The following is a 22,051-nucleotide window of genomic DNA, read 5'->3' on the forward strand; positions in this document are numbered from 1 at the left end:
ATACCTTGTTTAGTAGAATAACGTAGAACTTAGAGACAGAGAAAAGAGCCCTGGTGGTGCAGTGGTTAAGCACTAGGCTGCTAACAGAAAAGTCAGCGATTTGAACCCACCAGCCACTCTGCAGGAGGAAGGTGTGGCAGTCTGCCTCCATAAAGATTACAGCTTTGGAAACCCTGTGGGGCAGTTCTACTCTGTCCTGTAGGGTTTCTATGAGTTGGAATCAACTTGATGGCAACATGTTAGTGACAGAGGAACCCAGGTTCAACCTTTACCTACCAAAGTTTATTGCTTGTAAGACATGTGGACAAGAGTTAACTCCCTGCATCTCAGCTTCTTCATCTGTGAAATGAGTCCCATCAGGGTATCCTCTTGGGAGTATTAAAGACGTGAAGCATTGAGGCATGTTTTCAGGGCTGAAACAATGCCTGCCACGCTTATTCTTGCTTTTAAACAGAAGTTTCCTGACAGTCTCACTGCCCCACCTATACAAATGCCAGCTTAAAGTGGCTTGATTTACCCTTTTGAGCATATTATCTAATCTTTCTGCTCAATTCTATCTTCCCAGGCCTCTGGGGCTAGAGTACATTAAAATCTGTTATTGGCACTGCTATTTATTTGGAACCAGGGACATTTTATTCTTTTTCAACTAGTACAAACCTGGGCTTAGCTTCCATCTGCGGCAGACCTAGAAATTATAACGCATTACCAGGTAGGTATTCATTTTAGACTGCTGGGGCTCAAGAGATTTCAAGCTACAGATTTGAGGAAGATACAGTGTAGGTTGCGTTAAAAGCCTGCGTAGGTAATATTTAAGTTTTTTTGTTTTAAGTCTTTAATATTCTTTCAGGGGTTCAATTATTTACTGTGTTAGCTTCAGGTAGGGAGTAATTTGAATATCACTGTCAGTGAGGGACAGGTGAAGGAGAAGGTAGCACTTTGCAAATCATACAAGTCAGCCTGGCTCAGATAAATGCCACCAAGATGCAGAAATACAGGCTTGCATTATATCCCATACAATAGTTTATTGGTTGTTGTTGTTTTTTAATTACATAGGTATACATCGCTGTTGTTAGGGGTGATAATTCAGGATGCATAACCATGATGAGCAAGGGGTGTAGGCCTCACTGTGGAGCAGGAATTTGGAGACCACTATGCATAAAAAAAAAAATTTTTTTTTTTTTAATGCAGCCAAGGCATTAACCCTTTACTTGCTGGATCATGGAGAAGGAGGGTGGGAGAGGGGAAGGGCCCAGGAGAGGGAAAGATTCTTTACCAACGGTACAAACAAATATTTCAGTATTTTAACAACTGCTATAGCCCTATGAGAAGCCTTGTTGGCACAGTGGTTAAAGCACTCACCTGCTAACCGGAAGGTCCTCAGCTCAAACCCACCAGCCGCTTCTTGGGAGAAAGATGAGGCAGTCGGCTTCCGAAAAGATTTATAACCTTGGAAATCCTATGGGGGCAGTTCTGCTCTGTCTTATAGGGTCGCTAAGGTTGGAATCAAATCGACTTGGCAGCATCGGGTTTGATTTTTGTTTTGTTTTGTTTTTGCGCTTTGTTTGCCTAACTGCTATCAGCTCCATTTGTCGTTATATATAAATAGCTAAGGGTATAATGACGACGTTATTGAGCTTCCCTCCTCCCCCTTTTAATTCAGCCCCTCCTCTGGCATATCACCCCCTCCCCCCCTCTTTTTTGTATTCGAACACTAGGAACATCTACATCCATGGGTAAAAAAAACATGGGCGGTTTCTTTTTTTTAGCATCACAAAAGGTGGAGTCATACGTTATGAGTACTAATAGTGAACATTTGTTAAGAGCTGACTCTGTGTTGCTGTAAAGTGCTGTCGAGTCACCTTCAACTCATAGCGGCCCCATGTGGCAGAGGAGAACCGCCACATGGGGTTTTCTAGGCCGTAATCTTCCCGGGAGCAGATCGCCAGGTTTTTCTCCCGCAGAGCCACTGGGTGGGTTCGAACCACTAACCTTTCAGTTAGCAGCCAGGCATGCTTAACCGTTTCGCCACCGGGGCTCCTTGCTTACTGTATACCAGGCAGAATTCTAACACTTTACATGGTTAACTCATCTAATCGCCCCGATAATTCTCTCAGTTCACAGATGACCAAACTGCAGCACAGGGGGCGGTTAAGTAGCTGGCAAGCGAATCAGCACTAACCAAAAACCAAACCAAACTCATTGCCCGGCGAGTCAATTACAACTCATAGCAACCCTAGAGGGCAGAGTAGAACTGCCCCATAGAGTTTCCAAGGAGCGGCTCGTGGATTCGAACTGGAGGCCTTTTTGGTTAACAGCCACAGCTCTCAACCATTACGCCACCAGGGTTTCCAATCAATGTTAAAGCAGAGATGAAATCCAAGTGACCTGGCCGCAGCACCCCCGCTCTCATTATCACGAACTAAGCTAAATTCAGTCTGTAACTCTGCACTTTTTTTGTTGTTGTTGCTTTTTTCTTTTTTTATGTTGTCGTTTTCATGTTTTAGTTAACATCGTATCATTGCTATTCCTCCACGTCAGTACATATAGATCTGACTCATTCCTTCAAATGACTGCATCCTATTACCTTGTATAAAAAAACCCAAAAACACCAAACCCGTTGCAGTTGAGTCGATTCTGACTATAGCTTTCCATATTTCATTAATTCTTTCCTTCTGATAAATCAAAAAAAGCCAAGCGTGTTGCCATTGAGTCGATTCCGATTGACAGCAACCCTGTAGGACAGAACAGAGCTGCCCCATAGGGTTTCATATTGCTGAACTTCTGCTCAGCTCTTAACCACTGCACCACCAGGGCTCCTTCCTTCCGACAGACATTGAGAATGTTTCCAGTTTCCTTCTAGCGGATTCTCTCTCAGAGTCTGCCTCCGGCTCTCGTCTTCTTAGCCTTTCCTTCCCTTTCAAGGAGCCGCGCCACCGAGTCAATTCCAGCTCATGGCAACCCCAAGTGTGTCAGCATGGAACTGTGTGCTCCACAGGGTTTCCAGTGGTTGACTCTTTGGAAATAGATCGCCAGGACTCTCTTCAGAGGCACCTCTGGGTGGACTTGAATCTCCAGCCCTTAGGTTAGCAGCCCAGCACATTAACCTTTTGTGCTAACCAAGGATTCCGCAGACACTACTACAGTCTGCATACGTGTCCTTGTATAAATACACCTCTGAACAGCTTTTATTTCTGTAATATAAACTTCCAAATAGGGAATTGCTGGCCCTAATGGTGAGAATATTTTGAATTTTAGTAAATTACAATTGCATCGTATAAAGGTGGAAACAAATCACGTGTCCCGCAGTCGTACATGGATTGCCATTTCTGTACACCATCACCAGCATCAGGGGTTATCAGTCCTTTTCAAGTTTTGCCAACAAATGGGAGAACAATGGTACCACAGAGCTGTTTTAATTTACATTTTCCCCGTTGCTAGTTGAGCAAACTGTCCTATGTTTAATGACCTCCTTGCTCATGAATTTCCTCTTCATATATTTTGTCTAATATAAACTGAGCCATTTGTCTTCTTTCTTATCAGTTTATAAGAGCCCTTTAGCTATTAGGAATATTAACCCTTTGTCTATCATACAGACTGCAAATGCTGTATCACTGGGTACATAGAATTTAAAATCTGTTATATAGAACTTGAAACTGTTTTGTAATCAGTTTACCAGTCATTTATTTTGTGGCTTCTGGACTTTCTACATAGCTTAAGAAGGCCTCCCCCACCCTTATACATATACCCGTTGCCGTTCAGTCGATTCCAACTCACAGGGACCCTATAGGACAGAGCAGAGCTGCCGTATACGGTTTCCAAGGAGTCCCTGGTGGATTCAAACTGCCGACCTTTTGGTTAGCAGCTGTAGCTCTTAACCACTATGCCACCAGGGTTTCCACCCTTATACATATCATCTCTTATTTTCTTTCCTATTTCTTTTCTACATCTAGATATTTAGTCTGTTCAGAACTTATTTCTGTATCTGATTTGATGTGGGACTCTGTGCTTTCACCCCAGATAGAAAGCCCAATATCCCAGCTCCACTTATTAAATTAACCAGAACCTTCCCCCGACAGAGGCCACCATCAATTCTGAACCAGGATGTTAGCCCAGGTGGAACCTCAGAATGACAGGGCCAAGCAGATGCCTCCTACGTCCTAAGGTGGTCTCTCACCTACACTGCCCACTCCCCACAGCACTCTTGGGCCAGGTGTTTGGTGGGGCCTCCTGGGGTCTGCTGGGCAAAGCAACTTCTACAAGCCCCTCCTCCTCTTAGAAAGTTAGGCAGAGCGGAGATCTATGTGGGCAGGGGACCAGCATCCCCAAAGAGTTTGATTTATGCAGCCAGTTGCTGCCTGCTGTTTGAAATATGCGTGGACCACTAAGGATTTGTGCACAGATGAGCTGGCTGTGTCTGCCTGCTCTCCCTGGAAACCACCCTACGCAGCATCTGGGTGACTTACTTCCAGCAGGTCTCAGCATGTAGGCACCGCTGTACAGGCTTAGCGGTGGTTGAAGGAGCTTGGTGCCTATTTGCCAACCAAACTGGAAAGCTGGTTTAGCCACTCCTTTCCTTTTCCTTCTGTTCCTTTCCCTTTCCTTTCTCCCCCTTCTTTTTCTTCTCCTCTCCTTCCCTCCCCTCCTTTTCCTCCCTCCCTTCCTTTTCTTCCCTCTCCTCCCTTTTCTCCTTCCCTCTCCCTCTCCCTCCTTTCTCCCCTCCCCTCCCCCTCTTCCCTTTCCCTTCTGATAGACATTGAGAATGTTTCTATTTTTCTTCTAGCAGATTCTTCTCGGAGTTTGCCTCTGTCTCTTATCTTTCCTCCCCCTCCTTTCCTTTTCTGTCTTTTCAAGGGACCACTACAAACAAGGCTACCAGTGAGCCAGATGCAACCCCGTGTGTGTCAGAGTAGCCTTGTGCGCCATTGGGTTTTTAATGGCTGACTTTTTGGAACTAGATTGCCGGGACTTTCTTCAGAGGCACCCTCCCTTCCCTGCCCTTCCTTTCCCTCTCTTTTCCTTTTCATCCTTTCCTTCACTCCTCTTCTTTCTTTCCTTCTTTCCCCCTTCCCTTCTTTCTTTCCTTCCTCCCTCCCTCGCTCCCTCTCTCCTCTCTTTTCCTTTCCCTCCCTCTCTCCCTCCCTCCCTCTATCTCTCTCCATTTGGGGGAAGATGCAATCAAGATGGTCCCACAGAGGGCTCATCTCTAAGCCAGAACATCAGACTCCCGCCCTGTGTTTGCTCAACACTTCAAGTGGCTGCAAATACTCTCAGTTCCCATTTAAATTTGTATTGCTCTCCCAAATGGGAAACAGGTGACCAAAATAAATTATATAGAGTTAATCAGGACAGACCAGTGCACCAGAAGAATCTGGTATAAGCAGGGTGGGTTTTGCTGATGTGGGAAAAGCTGCTGGGATGAAGTATGAAGGTGCTGGAGAAGAGAAAACAAACAGAAAACATGCCCTGAGAAGTCAGAATTACTGAGGACTAAGAAGGGAACCAGAGTCTCCTTTAGCCAGGCTGCTCTGTGGCTGGCAAGACCTGGAGGTGGGAACACATGGATCCGGATCCATATGAGGGCTGCCTCCTGCCTGAGAACAGGCTGCAGAAATCCTGAATGGGCAAGGACAGATCAACTTACTATAGGCCTATGGGCTCTTTTCCAAATCAAGCAATTCCGGGATAAACAATGTGTGGCTCTAAGAAAAAACAAAAGCAAAACAGTGGAGAGCCTGGGTGATGTTGGTCTTTTTGATTTATGCGTTATAGCAGCTCTCTGCAGCTTTTGCCTCATTTTGCTGATTTTGCCCTTGAGGAGCTATGTCAAGAGAGGTGGGTGGGCATGAGATGCAGGTTCAGCCAGTCAGCTTCCATTCTCCTCAGATGATTCACGGATGGAATGAATCTGGTCAACATAAATGTTTTGTCTTGCCAACACTGTTTTCGTTTGTTTAAAGTGATTTCATTGCCTACATTTAAACAATTGGGCTGTTTTACATAAAATCCTGGATTTCTGGCTTCTCATAAAAAAATCAGATGATTAGGCAACTCCGCGTTGACATTTCCACATGGAAATACCAGTTAGGGTTGAGTTGATTCGGACTCATGATAAACCCCGTGTGTGTCACAGTAGAACTGTGCTCCACAGGGTTTTCAATGGCTGATTTTTCAGAAGTAGATCACCAGGCCCTTTTGGGTGGACTCAAGCTTCCAACCTTTGGAGTTAGCAGCCGAGCACATTAACCGTTTGCAGCACCCAGCCACTCCCATGTCACAACCATCAACTGGAATTCAATCGTGGGTATGGGATTTCCAGTTTCCCACATTTTTCACCTAGCCCCTATCATTCACTTCCCTGGCTAGTTCCTATGAGCACTTGACTTACTGACCTTGTCTCAGTTATCAGTTAGCTAATTTTATTTCACAACACATGTCAATGATGAAAGAGGCTGCAGACAGTCATTTGGCCCAAATTCTGTCTTTACAGATGAAAAAACTGGGGTCCTGAGAGGCAAAGGAAGTTATCTAAAGTCACACAGCAAATTACGAGCACAAAGGGGGAAAAAACCTCAGGCTATTTTTATATTATTTTTTAGGAGTGGACCATACTTCATAAATGTCCTGCCAGGGGAATGCTCATTCGCCGAGGATGCCTCCAAAGCTCATATTCCATGACACAATCCACTGAAGGTGTTATTGGTGGGGATTTCAGATCTGATAGGTGGTGGGTATGTATAGGAGCAATACTGGGTGTTCTCGCTCAAATTGCTCTTCACAGGTGAATACCAAGTCCTCTTACAGTTGAAGTGTGGCTGTGTAAAACTGTGCTTTTCCTGCCAGTTAGAAAGATCTGACAATGCACTCCAGTCTTTCCGTAGTGGGTGTGATTTATACGCTTACCGGTGCAAACAAATGAACTTATAAATAAAAATTTATCTCAATTCATTTGTTCATTTATTTACTTATTTATTAATCCGTCCTACATTTAGTGAGCATTTACTCTGTGCTTTTTTTATGCTAACTTCCAGAGACACAAAGACTAGTCCCTGAAGGTCTTAGCTGAGCTCCTCTGGAATGCAGACAGGGGGAAGGATGACTTCACGGAGGAGGTGTCAGGTTTCTAACCCTTCCAAGACAATGAGCAGTACATATAGGGGAGGAGTCAAGAGTTCACAGCTGTGGATATCACTTAGAGCTCAGACCCACTTCATTGGCTTCCGCAGCTTTTTTAATTAATTAAAAAGAATACATTTCCCACATTTGAAAATTGGAAAATTTCAAATGAAGATCCAGATTTCTAGCTTCCGTTGAAAAAACAGTGGATCTGAAAACCCCGAGCCATGCTCCCTCTTGGCAACAATAAGATGTGCTGAGTGGTAACTGGAATCCCAAAGAAACTCAAAACCAAACTCGTTGCCGTTGAGTTGATTGCATCTGATAGCAAATCTATAGAACAGAGTAGAACTGGTAGAGTTTCCAAGGAGAGGCTGGTGGATTTGACCTGCTAATCTTTTGGTTAGCAGCCGAACGCTTAACCGCTGTGCAACCAGGGCTCCAAATGGAGCCTCTGGGTGCTGCAAAGTTAGTAGCAGCACTCAGCTGCTAACTGAAAGGTTGGAGATTCAAGTCCACCCAGAAGGGCCTCAGAAGAGAGGCCTGGTGATCTACTTCTAAAAAAATCAGCCACTGAAAACCCTCTGGAGCACAGTTCTGCTCTCACGCACAAGGGGTCTCCATGACTTGGAAGTGACTGCATGGCAGGCAGCTGGTTTGGTTTTTTGGTTTTGGAGCGGTAGCTCGCCTTTTTGGATAGGGCGAGCACTCTCCAATTTGTCACACTCCTCACCCCTGCTCCCCCACGGTTCATGGCCACATCATGAGGTTATGTCAGCGGGGACATGAATTGCCTGATCTAGTATCTCAAAGAACGCGTTATCTGGATTACAGGGGAGGAGGTATAGAAACATGTGTGGGCAGAGGCGAGGGGGTGGGAAGAGTGGAATCAGTTCAAGGCACCGCAAGTTGTTTCACATGGCAGGCAGATCATTACAGAGCGGGCCACACGGCATGGGGTAATGACACTGGAGAAGGAGACGGGGGGCTGAAGCCCTGCACTTTGTAATGAATCCGGGGGCAATGGGGAGCCTTTGGATTCTTGGCAGGGGAGCATTGTGATGGTATTTGTGTTTGAGGAAGACCTCTGCTGGCTGCCACTTGGAGAGAGGACAGCTGGAGGAGGTACTGCCAAGAGGCGGGGAAACCACGTGGGGGACTACTGAGTCCAGCATACAGATGAAAACCGGAAACCAAACCCATTGCCGTCAAGTGGATTCTGCTTCATAGCAACCCCATGTGTTACAGAGAAGAACTGCTCCATAGGGTTTTCTTGACTGTAATCTTTACTGATGTGGAGCCCTGGTGGTACAGCAGTTAAGCACTCAGCTGCTAACTGAGAGGTCGGGGGTTCGAACTCAGCAGCCACTCCGAGGGAGAAAGATATGTCAGTCTGCTCCAGTAAGGATTACATCCTTGGAAGCCCTATGGGGCAGTTCTGCTCTGTCCTGTAGGGTCACTATGAGTTGGAATTGACTTAATAGCAATGAGTTTTTTGTTGTTGCTGTTATTGTCAGTTAGTCTTTACAGAAGCAGATCTCCAGGCCTTTCTACTGCAGTGCCACTGGGTGAGTTTGAACTGCCAACCTTTAGGTTAATAGTTGAGTGCAAACTGTTCATGCCACCCAGGGACCCTAGGGTAGAGATGAAAAATAAATAAATAAATAAACCTGTTACCATTGCATCAGTTCTGACTCATAGTGACCCTATAGGACAGAGTAGAACTGCCCCATAGGGTTTCCAAGGAGTGACTCGTGGATTCGAACAGCTGACCTTTTGGTTAGCAGCTTGAGCTCTTAACCACGGTAGAGACAAAGGATTGTGTAATCTCTCATTCGTGCTTAGTAAGAAGGATAAAAGCTCAAGGGGCACTTACATGTGTTATCAAGCAAGTGCCACCATGGTGACCCTCCAGGCCTTCTGTGGCCAAAATGAGGCACATGTTCACAGAGAGGGCACTGCTGAGTAGTTCTTGCCTGGGAAATGCTTTTTGACAACATGCGTAGGAGTTTAGACTTTCTTAGTAGTAATTACATTAGAATGCCCCAGGTGCACCCAGGGTGTACTTAGAGAATTAATGGGCCTACCAATCTGCTTTACTTCTCAGGGTCCCAAGGTCTCCTTCCACAAACACACGTTCCCAATGCACCAAAAAGAAACCTTGGAGGACCCAGAAGAGCGACTGCTTCTCTCAGAGGCGAGCCAGAGGTGAACACAGCCCCCCGAGGATGTCTCTGCCTGTTGATTGGGAAATACTGTGGTGGCCAACGCAGAAGGCGCTCCAAATGCAGGAAACATTATCCCAGGCAAACGGGGAACCCAGCAATTATTTCCACTCAAAAGTTGATAATGAATAGTCATGTTATTTATTCATTCATTAAACGTCGGCAAACAAGCAACCAAAGAGGAAGCCGTCTGGCCATTCTGTTAATGAATCTGCTCCATTTCTGAGTGAAATGTGGGCTCTGCAGATGAAATGCTGAACTCGGGAAATAGATTACCCGCTCAGGAAGCCACCCTTCCAGCCTTAATTAAAGAAAATCAACAACTCCGGCTTGCAATGGATGATGACGGAAATCAAATCGAGGAACTGAAATGCCGACTTGCCAGCGGGCTGAACTGGGGTGGGCTGGGCTCGCAGAAGCCTGGGATCCTCATGAAGGGTTATGGGTTGGGTGGCCAGGAAGTCTGCGACACCAGCGGTGGCCAAGATATCACTGGGGACTGACACAGTCACACAGCACCATAATAAATCCTTCTAGGTGAAGCTGTGGCAATTCATTTACTCAATCATTCATTCTTTCTTTCATATAGTCATTCATTCATTCATTCATCTAGTAAGCATTTATTGAGCATCTACTATATGCCAGGTACTGTACTATGGATATAAAATGCTAAGCAAAATAAACACTGCCTTCATTCTATTATCTTAAAATTCAGTAGAGGAGATGTCTATTAAGCAGGTAATCATGTAAATACCAAAAAAACCCAAAACCCTTTGGGAGCAAAGGAGAATGAAGAAAACTAAAGACACAAAGGAAAGATTAGTCCAAAGGACTAAGGGATCACAACTACCGTGGCCTCCACCAGGCTGAGTCCAGCACAACTAGATGGTGCACAGCTACCACCACTGACTGCTCTGACAGGGATCACGTAAATATTTACGTGGTTTTTTAAATTATGTAAACACATACTGTAACTATAAACTGTGATAAGAACTGTGAGGGGAAATACAAGGTACCATGCAAGCATGTAACAAGGAGGCTCAGAACCAGCGTGGGGGAATGAAGGCAGGCATCCCTGGGGAGATGGCACTTAGGCTACAGTCAGAAAGAAGTCAAGAGTTAACTAGATGAGGACAAGGAGGATGGACAGAAGGTAAGAGTCCAAGCAGGGAATCAGCATGTGCAATATCCAGAAATGGGCACAAGCACTGTAGCTAGAGAAAATGCCCCTTGGGTATGGGGTTGCCTCTCTCTTATGTACCGAGGAATGAGGCGCTCTTCAGATGACTAAATCAGGAAAATTTTGTGGGCTGAAAATCATCATGATAATATAAGCTCAGATTGAGTACATTGGTTTAGATGAGGGGAGACTTATGGTAACCCTAACTTCACACTATTAGCCTCTTAAAGGGAAGCACTGGCTTGCCAGGTGGGGCCCTTGATGCAGAAAGAACATGATGCTGGGAGCCGGTGCACTTGCACACCCCCTGCTGGGGGGGCTGCCTCCCCCTTAACTGAACCCGGTGTCCAAGAGACCTCTCAGGCCTCAGGGACCAGCTCCCACACCCCTTGCCCTCCATGAGAAAGCCAACCACTATCAGACAGGAACAATGACAGGGACAGGTAGGACTGCACTGTATGGGAGCTAGGACTCTGGACCTGCCACCTGCTGTGTGACCTTGGGCAAGTCACTTGACCTCTCTGTGCTCCAGTTTCTTCTTCTAAAAATCGAGTGTAATAATAATGCCTAACTTAGAGTACATTTTTTTTTTTAGAGTACTATTATAAAAGGAAGGGCTGTGTAGAAGACAACTGGAGCAGCGCCTGTCTTATTGCGGAGGGGGAAAAAAAACATTGTTGCCAAGTCAATTCCCACTCATGGCAGCCCCATGTGTTACGGGGTAGAACTGCTCCATAGGGTGTTCTTGGCTGTAATCTTAATGGAAGCAGATAACCAGGGCTTCCTTCCGCAGTGCCACTGGGTGGGTTCTAGCTGCTGACCTTCAGTTTAGCAGTTACCTAGGGACCTTATTTGTGCTACCTAGGAACCTTATGGAATCCTAGCGCTGTGGTGGTTAAGTGCTACGGCTGCTAACCAAAAGGTCAGCGGTTCGAATCCACCAGCCACTCCTTGGAAACCTTATGCAGCAGTTCTACTTTGTCCTATAGGGTTGCTATGAGTTGGAATTGACTTGACAGCATTAGATAAGAGGGACCCTATATCTTATAGTAGAAACTACATTAATATTTAAATATTTGCTATTTTTACTTCAGAAACTCCCCTCACGCCCATTTCAGACCAGGGAGCAAGAAAGAAAGCTTTTCTGTTTAACAGCAAAGCAAAAGTGCGTGTGTGTGTGTGTTCCACATTGTTAGGCATGACCCAGAGGTAAAAAGCTCCTGGGACACAGGTGTAAAAGGTATGTAACCTGAGTAACTGTCTTTGGCCATGTCTATCGCAAGGGCGTTTGAGGAGCTGCACAGACAGTGTGGCTAGAGCCCAGAAGACTTGGAGTAGGGTCGTACTGACAGAATCTGGGCAGCAGCTTGGGATTGAATCCTCAATTAGATTGTGTTCCAGAAAGATAGTAATATCCCCCAGCCTTCCCTCTTTTCACCAGTCTCACCCGCCTTCCAGGCTTCATGAGCCTTGGCGTGCTGAGTTATGTGTTGAGTGTAGACTATATCACGCCTCCACGTTTATACCGAGTTTGTTCTGTATGCCTCTTGTCTCCTGCTTCCCCTACCATTCACAGCCATCAGGCAAACCACTCACCTTCAAGACCAGCTTAGGCATCACACCCTTGCAGAGTATCACCTGGACTCATCCTTCACCCCTCTATTCCCATAAAGTCAGCTGTTTCCTTTTTTGTTCTTGACTGAAATGCATAGGTAATTCTGACTTGGCATCTGTAATGCTTTACTGTTTTATTAAATTTATAAGTCTATCTCCCCAAATAGACTCTAAGAAAATCCCTATAAGGCTGAGCCCTGGTCATGTCTTTTATATGCCCAGCATCTATCACAACGCTTAGCCTGCAGTTGATACTTAATGATGTTTGTTGAATTAATGAACAAATGAGAGAACACGTGAAAATCTATTTTGTCATCGCCTGAGTATGAAAGAAATCAATTAAGCCACTATAACTCATTCTTTGCGGATGGGTGTAGTCATGGGATACCACTCAGCAATTAAAAGGGATAACTATTGGCACGTGCAACAACTTGGATGAATCTCAAGGGATTTATGCTGAGTAAAAAAAAACAATCTCAAGAGGTTTCATACTGAATGATTCCATTTATACAAACTCATCCATTGTCATCCCATTGATTCTGACTCATAGTGACCCTATCAGACAGAGTAGAACTGCCCTATAGGGTTTATAAGGCTGTAATCTCTATGGAAGCAGACTGGACATCTTTCTCCTGTGACCAACTGGTAGGTTCGGACTTCCGACCTGTCGGTTAACTGCTGAGTGATTAACCACTGCACCACCAGCGCTCCTCCATTTATATAACATTCTTGAAATGACAGCATTATAGAGATAGAGAACAGATTAGTAGTTGCCAGGAGTTAGGAAGTGGAGCAGGCAAGGATGCAGCTGGAGGTATAAAAAGGTAACATGAGAAACCTTTGTGATGGAACTGTTCTGTATCTCGCCTGTCAGTATAGTCATATGAATCTACACATGTGATCAAATTGCACAGAACTAAACATACACACACACAAAAAACACATGAGTACATGTAAAACTAGTGAAATCTGCCTAAAGTTGGTGGATTGTATCAATGTCAATTTATTGGTTGTGATATTATAACATTATGCAATATGTAATCGGTAAAAACCAGGTAAAGGGCACAAAGGATCTCTTTGTGTTCTTTCTCACAACTGCATATGAATCTCCAATTATCTAAAAATAAAAAGTTTTTTTTTTAAAGTAATATCCAACTATACACCCACCAGAATGTTTAAAATTAAAAAACCTGACAATATCAAGTGTTGACAACGATGTGGAGCTACAGGAACTCTCATACACTACTGTTGGGAGTATACATTTGTTCAGATACCTTAGAAAAATGGCAGTTTCTACCAAGGCTGAAAATATACATATCCTATGATGCAGTATTCCCACTCTCAGGAGTATAATCCAACAGGAAAGCAGATATGTGATCACCAAAGTATGTATTAGATTTTATGCAGCAGCACATTTTGTGATAGCTCCAAACTGGCAATGGCCAAATGCCCAATGATAGAATGGATAAATCAATTGTGGTATATCCACATGAAAAAATACTACACAGCAATGAGAATGAACAGGCTACAACTATATGCATCAACATGGATGAATTTCAGAAACATAATGTTGAATGAAAGAAGACAGTTTTAAAAAGAGGACATGCTGTATGATTCCATTTACATAAAGTTCAAAAAAAGCAAAATCCATCTGTGCTGTTGGAAGTCAGAATAGTAGTCATGCTTGAGGCGTAATGGCTGGAGAGGGACATGGGGGCTTCTGGGGTTTTGGTACTGTTCTGTTTATGGGGGTGATCTCAAGTTGTGAAAATTCATCTAATTGTACACTTAGAATGTATGCACTTTTGAGTATGTGTATTACTATACTTCAATAAAAAGTTTCAAAAGGGAAAAAGAGAGTTCATTCATTTATTTTGTTCCATACCAGCTGCTGTAGAGTCGATTCCAACTCACGGCAACCCCACGTGTGTCAGAGTAGAACTGTGCTCCACAGGGTTTTCAATGGTGGATTTTTTGGAAGTAAATCACGAGGGCTTTCTTCCAAGGCACCTATGGATGGACTTGAACCTCCAGCCTTTTGGTTAGCAGCCAAGCATGTTAACAATTTGTACCACCCAGGGACACCCTGCTAGGCTCTGGAGAAATCCATATAGACGAGGGATCTCCTGCCCTCAGAAAACTCCCAGTCTGAGGAGAAATCGCTTATTTCTTTTTCTTTTCCCCTTCTCTTAGTGATGTGCAAAGATTTCTGAGAACCAGAAAATATCAGGAGGAACTTTTGTGTTGTTGGTGGTTGTGATTTTAATTAGTGATCAAACTAAAAGAACTTGCATAAGAGAGAATTTTCCTTGTCTTAACAACAGAGAAACAGATTTCTCTTTTATAAAGTACTTATAGGACTTAAAACCTTAAGCTCCAGCATCCCTCAGATGATTCTTTTTAAGACCTCCTCAAACTAATTTTTAATCAAAAGTAGAAAAAACGGTCATATGTAATTGCTGTGGAAGGAAAAAAAAAATCCCCTTATTAGGAAATCTGTAACTGCCTTCAGGAATTCAAAAATAAAAATGTTCAAGTGAAAAAAGGCATCCTTGCTTTGCTTTGCTTTTCATGGAAATACCTCCCTGAAAGGAAATAAATTCTCCACCTGTGTTTGCAGGCCTCAGGCTTGGGTGAATGGACTCCCAGGACAGATTGCCCCTGGCTACTTAAAAGAAGGGTGTGATTTGGTGAAAACAAGATTTCTTGTCATTCCATCCATAATACTTCTGTAATTTGCGAAATACAGGAGGCATTAAAGCGTGGATAATATCATCTGCCCATGCCAAAGACGGAAAGGAGAATTAATGAGGTCAATAAAGCTACTCTCGCAGGGAAGATAGAAACACAGATGGGAGATAGGAGCAGAGTTGGCAAGCCCAAGAGCTGGGGTGACTGTTTATGGCCCTGTCTCAATACCAGAACTGTGCCATGGAACATGTTAACCGACCTCACCCCATACCTCCAACAGAGCCCAACTTGGCAATGCTCAGTGCTCTGGCCAGGATGGAAAATTAATCAATAGGTCAGCAGGTATTGATGGAGCGCCACCATATGCCTAGCACTAGCCAAGCATCATAGTGATGCAAAGAATTATGAAATATTGCCCATTTATTGAGGAGCTTATGGCGTACTTTTGAAAGAAAGTTAGATGCCCTCACCTTTCCCAGATCACCACCCAACAAAGCTAACACATTGTACAGGGGTAGACAGCTGATCGGCATTTACAATAAAAACTGTCTTAAAGGTTACCCAAGCCTCCCAGAGAATTGGGCACACAGGGCAGGGATATGGGTTTTGCAATCCTGGAGCGAGGAAGGAAACCTGCATCATAATGCATGTCCTAGGTCCTGAAGACAACCTAAGAGAGAGACATAAATACAGCCAATGTACCGATGGAAAAACCAAGGCTCCAGGGATAAGCATATTGCCCAAGGTCCCACAACAGGTGGTGGAGTCAAAATCTGATTGTAAGCCATCCAAACCCCACACTTTCTCACTTCAGCAGTTTCCTGTAGCGGGCAATTCTGCCGCTGCAGAGAGGCAAACCCATGTACGTGGTACCTAGGTGGACATTTTAAGTCAGGTACCTATGCACAGCTATGCAGTGGCATAACGGTTAAAGTGCTTGGCCGCTAACCAGGTCGTTGGTTCGAACCCACCAGCCGCACCTTGGGAGAAAGATGTGGCAGTCTGCTTCCTTAAAGATTTACAGCCTTGGAAACCCTGTGAGGCAGTTCTACTCTGTTCTATAGGATCGCTATAAGTCAGAATTGCCTCCACGGCAGTGGGTTTGGGTTTTGGTTAGCTATGCATTTATTTTAATATTTACAAGAAAAAAAATACATATAAGTAATATAGCAAAAAGGAGCCATGGTGGTGCAGTGGTTAAAAGCTTGGCTGCTAACCAAAGTTTGATAGTTCAAACCCACCAGCTGTTCCATGGGAGAAAGATGTGGCAATCGGCTTCCACAAAGATTACAAGAAAACAAAAACTGTTGCCATCGAGTTGATTCTGACTCATAGCAACCCAACAGGACAGAGTAGAACTGCTCCATAGGGTTTCCAAGGAGCAGCTGGTGGATTCAAACTGCAGATCTTTTGATTAGGACCTGTTAGCTCTTAACCACTGTGACACCAGGGCTCCTCGTTACAGCCTTGGAAACTCGATGGGCCTGTTCTACTCTGTCCCTGGGATCACTATGAGTTGGAATCAACTGGATGGCAATGAGATTTTTTTTTTAGTATAGCAAAGCCCTGATTTCACAGACATTATTGCCTCAGATGAGGCATAAGTATTTAAATTAAAAATAATGTAGCTCGTTAAAGAAAATAATCATCGTAAGCAATAAGTAAATCATCATACAGGTAATAAGTCTGTGTGACAGGAAGCAGGAGTGATGGACACCAATGCTCACTGCAGCACTATTCAAAACAGCCAAAAGGTAGAAACAACCTAAATGTCTGTCAACAGATGAATGGATTATCAAAATGTGGGGTATACATACAACGGATTACTCATCCACAAAGAGGCACGAAGTTCTGGTAACAAGCTATGACATGGATGAACCTTGAAAACCTTGTGCTGAGTGAAGTAAGTCGGTCACAAAAGGGTAAATACTGTAGGATCCCATTTATGTGAACTATCTGGAATAGACCAAAGTTTATTAGTGGTTTCCAGGGGAGGGAAGGAGGAGGAAAGGGAATCATTGTTTAAGATACATTGAGTGTTAATGGTAATGGAGAATTTGGCAACAGATAGAGGCAAGGGTCGTACATCATGATTAATGTAATCAATGTCACTTAACTGTGCATGTAAAACAACGTTGAATTGTGAAATGTTGTGTTATTTCTATTCTTACCACAATAAAAAGAAGCAGCAGCAGCAGCATGAGTGATTCCAGTTGAGGCACTTGGCACTACGGAAACCAGCTCCTCCTGTCACAGGAAGCCTTGAGAATGTCTTGTGGGGGTCTAGACAGGGACTGAGGAATTTGGAGATTATACATAGCTCCTTCCTGCCTGAGCCCAAGGGGATTGCTGGAGAGCAGAGAGACAAGCCAACCAGATGGTGGTGGTGTGGAGTTGGGGTGGCGATCCTAGAGGAGAGCCAACTCTCTGGTTAACACCAATATCAGAAACAAATGCTCAAGCCAAGGGGTCACTGTCAAGTTGAGGATGGAATGAAATACAAATAATTTTTGAGAACTTAGAGCAAGGCAAGTCCCCTGGTGGTACAAACAGTTAAGCGCTCGACTACTAGCTGAAAGGTTGGTGGTTCGAACCCACCCTGAGGCACCTCAGAAGACAGGCCTGGTGATCTGCTTCTGAAAGACCACAACTTTGAAAGCCCTATGGGCATTATGGTCCTTTAAAGAATTATCTATGTGAAATCAAATTGACGACAGCAACTCGAAAGGTTAGATGAGAAGCTTAGGGAGCAGTGAGTTTAAGTAAACGGTGGTGGAACAATTTGCACAACTTGAAGAATGTAATCAATGTCACTGAGTTGTACATGTACAAATTGTCCCTATGGAACAGTCCTGCTTTGCACACATGGGGTTCTTGAGTCAGAATCAACTTGTCAGCACCTAACAATTAACACAAACAAAGCAAGGGGACACTAGAGTGTCATTGGGTCAGGAACACTGCCAGCTGTGACAGCCTGGGTGACTGCTCAACTTGACAGGTATGGCAGCCTGCCTTAAAGAGCAATGGCAGGAGAGATGGAACCAGACAGCAGCAGGATTCTGAGGGCTTCTCTGAGGCAGGTGCTGTATCTTGGTGGGAAGAATGATGACTCCTATTCTGTAGCTGTCCCTTCAGAGTCAGCACATTGAAGACAGGAAGGAAGGAGGGAAGAGAAGGCAGGAAGAAGAGAGCAAAGGAAGTAAGAAAGACAGAAGGAGAGAAGGATAATGGGGAGGAAGGAAGGGAGAAAAGAAAGAAGGAAAGAAGGAAGGGAGGAGAAGAGAGAAGCAAGAAGGAAGGAGGAAAGGAAGAATGAAGAAAGGAGAGAGAAAAGGGAGAAAGGGAAGAAAAAGGAAGGTAAAGGAAGAAAGAAGGGAGAGAAGGAAAGAGGTAGGAAGGGAAAGAAGGAAGGGAAGGGAGAGAGGGGGGAGGAGAAGGGAAGGAAGGAGAGAGGAAAGGAGTATTGAGCCTGGGTGGGCCTGCTGTACATCGTCAACTTTCACTGTCTCTTAATATTCTTCTCCCTTCCTTTATCCTCCTCACCACCTCTAAGATTAATTTCTCACAGGCAGTTCTTTTGGGAACACTGGTGGCATAGTGGTTAAGAGCTAGTTGCTAACAGAAACGTTGCCAGTTCAAATCCACCAGGTGTCCTTGGAAACTCTGTGAGGCAGCTCTACTCTGCCTTATAGGGCTACTATGAGTCGGAACTCACCAGATGGCAGCTGATTTGGGCTTTTTTTTTGTTTGTTTTTTTGGCACTTCCATCTTCTCTTCCCACTAATTTTCTTTTTGATATTTTAATTTGCTGCGTTTTCGTCGGGACCTCTTTCCCTTTAAGGCATTGTAATTAATGGACCAGTCTCATTTCCTCTGAGACAACATTCTTAATTGCCGTAATTCTCACTTATGTCTTTTAGGCATCCCTGTTGGCGTTGATTCATTTTCATTTGCATTCTCAAACTCTTCAATTATAAATACACCTTCAATACAGGGAGACAGTTTTCCTTCTACCTGCCACATGGCTGTGTGGCCTGTGCGAGCTTCAGGGACTCTGTCTACCTTTTAACGTCTCATTTATAATTGAAAATCCTCTCAATCTTGATGCATATTGGAATTTGTATGAACTTCTGCGAAAAGGCTGAGTGGCTTTTATTTTTTTTTAAGTAACTACTGTGTTTTAATAACTGGTTTGTTGGTGGACTTAGTGTTGCTTTCATTTTCAGTTGTTTTTCATTTTTAGCCAGTATTTATAGAATACAGGGATCCCCGGTGGTGCAGTGGTTAGGCGTTCGGCTGCTAACTGAAAGGTTGGCTGTTTAAACCTACTAGTCACTCTGCGGGAGAAAAGATCTGGTGATCTGCTCCCATAAAGATTGTAGCCTTGGAAACTCTATGGCACAGTTCTACTCTGTCCTATAGGGTCATCATGAGTCGGAATCAACTCAATGGCAATGGGTATTTATAAAATACGGTCTGAGCACCCTGTATAGTTTAGTTGCCCAGGTGACTAAGAGATAGTGGTGAGACTCCCTTTACTGAGGACTCCTGTGGTCCCCCTTCTTAGCGCCCATTAGCAACAGGAAAGAGGTTTGATCACAATGAGAGTAGTCTCAACTATCTCAACTGTAAACTGTATAATCTCAAACATTTTTTTCAACTCTCTGAGCCTCAGCTGCCTTAAAATGGGGATAAGAGTTCCTATGTCATAGAGGACAACAGTGGTGGTTCAGGGGTAAAATTCTCTCGCCTTCCATGAGGGAGACCTGGGTTCCATTCCCGGCCATGCGCAGCTACCACCCGTCTGTTAGCGGAGGCTTGCATGTTGCTATGATGCTGAACATGCTTCGGCAAAGCGTCCAGGCTAAGGCAGATTAGGAAGAAAGGCCTGGCGATCTATTTCTGAAAATCAGCCAGTGCAGACCCTATGGATCACCACAGTCTGATCCATGGTGCATGGGGTCACCGTGAGTCAGGAGCCAACTTGACGGCAGCTAACAACAACGTCAAAGTGTTGGCTGTGAGAAAAAAAAAATGAGTAAAAACAGGTAAGGTGTCCTTGGGCAAGTTGTTTTACCTCTCTGAGCCTCAGTTGCTTATTTGCAAATGGCAATTATAATAATATTACCTTATAGGGTATGAACCCAGGTGGCATAGTGCTTGAAGCATTCAGCTGCTAACCCAAAAGTCTGTGGTTTGAACCCACCAGCCACTCCTTGGGAGAAAGATGTGGCAGTCTGTTTCTGGAAAGACTACAGCCCTATGGGGCAGTTCTACCCTGTCTGACAGGATTGTTATGAGTCAGAATCAACTTGAGGGCAATGGGATGCGATGGACCTCATAGGACTGGCTGTGAGGATCATACGAGTAAAAGGCTGTGATCATATGGCACCATGTTTGTGTTTGCTGCCATTATCCTCCTCATCCTAACCATCTCAACAGTCAAACATGACAATGGTGGGGTCTTCACCCCTTTGGGTCCCAGTCTAATGCTGCTTGAGCCCTCAGATACTGGTAAGTTGAGAAGGGAGTCTGTGGGCACTGATAGTATGCACGGACTGGTGATGGCATGTTTGGGAGAAAGAATCCTGCAGCACCCCAGATGTTCCCCAACACCCGCACTTGGACTTACATGCTTATGCAAAACCAGAAACCTCTCTCTCCTGTGTTTCCTCTTCTGATTTGCCCAGATTTCCCTCATGGATCACGTGCTCCACCCCAGGATGGTCCCACAGAGCTGCCTACACCCAGCTGGCTCCCACTTTGTGCTTCCCTTTCATGACTGTATGAGGTAAGGTTTGGTGTCTGCGTCCACTTTGGTGCCTGTGAGTCAGCACTCTTTGGTGATAATCTAAGGTAGCTGATTTTCTTTCAGTTATGGCCCACCATTGTGATGTTGTGGCTAAATTGACTGGGAAAATCAGGAATTTACTTTCCTTTTATAATGGTGGTGGTGGTGGTGCCTTCAAGTCGATTCCAACTCATAGCAACCCCATGTGACAGAGCAGAACTGCCTCATAGGGTTTCCTAGGCTATAATCTTTATGGGGAGCTCTGGTGGTGCAGTGGTAAAGAGCGTGGTTGCTAACCAAAAGGTTGGCAATTCAAATCCACCAGCTACTCCTTGGATACTCTAAGGGGCAGTTCTGTTTTGTCCTATAGGGTCACTATAAGTCAGAACTGAATCAACTTAATGGCAACAATTTTTTTTTTTTTGTTTAATCTTTACTGAAAAACAGATCTCTTAATCTTGTATCTTGTAATCGCCCATTATTGTTAGATGAGTATTAAACAAAATTCCCTAATACTGTTGCCATTAAAAAAAAAAAAAAACTTTTTATTTTGAAATAATTTTAGACTCAGAAGAAGTTGCAAAAACAGTAAAGAGAGTTTCTGTGTACCTCCCCCCAACTTCCTCCATCACCACAGTGTGCTATCAAAACCAGAGACCTGGCACTGGTACGACACCATTACTTAAACTACAGACCCCCCACCCGTCTGTCAGTTTGCAGTACTGTGGTGGCCTGCATGTCGCCATGATTCTGGAAGCCATGCCACTGGAATTTACGATACTGACAGGGTTACTCATGGTGGACAGGTTTCAGTGGAGCTTCTAGACTAAGACACGTTAGAAAGAAAGGCCTGGCAATCTATTTCTGAAAATTAGTCAGTGAAAACCCTATGGATCACAACAGACTGTTGTCCGATAGAGTGCTAAAAGATGAGGCCACTAGGTTGGAAGACACTCAGAATACACAGGAGCTGCGGCAAAGGATTGGAGCATACCAATGATCATGAAGATGGTGAAGGACTGGGCAACATTTCATTCTGTTGTACCTGGGGTGGTCATGGGTCAGAGCTGGTGCCATAGCAACTAAAAACAACAAAACTCAGACCTTATTTGAATTTTGTCCATGTTTACATTCACTTTTGTAAAAAAAAAATATAGAGAGAGATATATATAGAGAGAGATCGATGAAATTTTACCAAATGAATAGATTCGTGTAACCACCACCACAATCAAGATACAAAACTATTCCATCACCACAAAGAAACTCCCCCTTGCCATGTCTTTATGGTCACACTATGCTTTTGACATTTTGAGAGTGTTACATGAAGGTGTCCTTGTACTTTTGATGCTAGGTTTTTTTTTGTTTTTTTTTTTTTGCCTGTTTTTCCTAAATTATGTTTACTTATGTCCAAAGTATCCTAACCCTACTTAATTTCCC

General features: G+C 44.2%; 1 long non-coding RNA gene across 1 annotated transcript in view; it reads left to right on the forward strand.

Moving 5' to 3' along the window:
* LOC104847096 (uncharacterized) overlaps positions 1-22,051 on the forward strand; it is a 110,141-nt gene that overhangs the window by 22,147 nt on the left and 65,943 nt on the right. Inside the window, exon 3 of the long non-coding RNA XR_776076.3 lies at positions 20,514-20,614. This is a non-coding gene — a long non-coding RNA (uncharacterized LOC104847096). The remainder of the gene's footprint in view (positions 1-20,513; positions 20,615-22,051) is intronic.

This window comes from Loxodonta africana, chromosome 12 (assembly GCF_030014295.1).
Source record: "Loxodonta africana isolate mLoxAfr1 chromosome 12, mLoxAfr1.hap2, whole genome shotgun sequence".
Classification (NCBI taxonomy): domain Eukaryota; kingdom Metazoa; phylum Chordata; class Mammalia; order Proboscidea; family Elephantidae; genus Loxodonta; species Loxodonta africana.